Source organism: Galeopterus variegatus, unplaced genomic scaffold (genome assembly GCF_000696425.1).
Source record: "Galeopterus variegatus unplaced genomic scaffold, G_variegatus-3.0.2 Scaffold5126, whole genome shotgun sequence".
Taxonomy (NCBI): domain Eukaryota; kingdom Metazoa; phylum Chordata; class Mammalia; order Dermoptera; family Cynocephalidae; genus Galeopterus; species Galeopterus variegatus.
Window position 1 is genome coordinate 119,005 of NW_007731237.1, and position 1,622 is coordinate 120,626.

Genomic DNA, 1,622 nt, shown 5'->3' on the forward strand with positions numbered 1-1,622 from the left:
GATCCGAACCCGTGGCCTTGGTGTTATCAGCACCACACTCTACCAAGTGAGCCACGGGCCTAACTCATGTTTCTTAAGAAACAAAAATTCAGGCCATAAATGGTTAAAGCTGACCTCTTTCAGGTTATTTGTACTTTATTTTCAAGGGCTTTTTTAGTGAGCATTTCTCTGCCTCTGTTATAAAATAGGTGCATTGAAACAAATTCAAGGGAAAGAATCCTATTCGTTCTCCAAGTCGATCATAGATACTTATAATGTTGCTAAATTTAGAAACAAAATAGCTCATCTGCATACATTTATTAAGCTCAGACTTGGTTAGTGTAGTGCTAAATTGCTATCAGGGAAATCACATGCTATGGTTTAGCCAGCTTGATGTTTTCATCATCTGAGGATGGTAGGAAAATTATTACTGGACTGGTCACCTCTAATCAAGTTTTGGCATTTCTGCCTAGACTTCACGTATTGTTTTTATTGCTGAGATTGTGGTTGCCCAGAACTTTCCCTGCTCTAAGCATTTCAACATTCCTGCATCATCATAATGATGTCATCATTGGTTACAAATTCTTTTGTCAGTGTTTACCTCTGCCTGCCTGCTGATGCATGGGTTAATTGAGTTGCTTTCATATCTGAGTTATTTCTGGTACTATTTCCATCTGCCTTTCACATTCTGATTCTTCTTGCTCTCTTTTCCAAGCTTGAATTCAGTAAGCAAAAGCTGGGATAATTGTAATTTCCTAAATAACCCAAAGGGACGGTTGGGCATTTATAACCATTCTGTGGAATCAACTCTTACATGCTCTTCTCTCGTGGAACTTTGAGGAATAACTGTAATTGAATAGTGCCTCCACCCTGCCTTCAGATTTCACTGAATAAAGCCTAGATCTGGTTATATCTTGTTTTTGTTTGTTTCGCATGGTGTTTGTTTCCCACTGGGTAAAGCACAAGCTTGTGCTTCATCTGGATGTATTTTCATCTCACAGAGGCAGTAATTGAATCTCTGACAATAGTCTTGCCTCCGAGGAGTGTTCCAACTCTGGCTGCTATGCTAAACTAGGGTAGTTCTTGGTTCTCTTTGAAGGTAATGTCCCATCTGTTGACTGAACTATAGCAATGTGAAATTCTCAGAATCACGAGAGGAGGGGATTCAGAGCATTTACAATTCCCTCTATGGAAAGAGTCGTTCTGAGTTTTTGAAGACGATGCTTTTACCTGTGATTGCTCTCTCTGTAGATACCAGGGTGTGATCAGCAAGACATAGAGGTTAATATTTGCTCTCTAACCTTTGAAGACAGATGCTGAGCCTGTTGTAGTTTGCTGTAGGACCCGTGGCAAGTTAAAGCAGGCTGCTCTTTCAGCTACTGCCATTTCCAGCACTGCAGTGTCGTGTCTGATTCTGCTTGAAGCTGCCTTAACGTACTTCTCAGCTTGTTCTGTGCATGTTGCTACATTCAGTTCTCTGTTCAGTCTCACTAAAGAACTTTATGCTATGGCATGTGACAGCCATTTGTTAACATTATGATAAACTTCCATGGATTTGGACAAAGTCCCATTCAAACTTTTCTGGTGCCTCGGGGTCAGCAATCTTAGACTTGGGAGTCTGAGATGTGTCTACAGTGATCTTA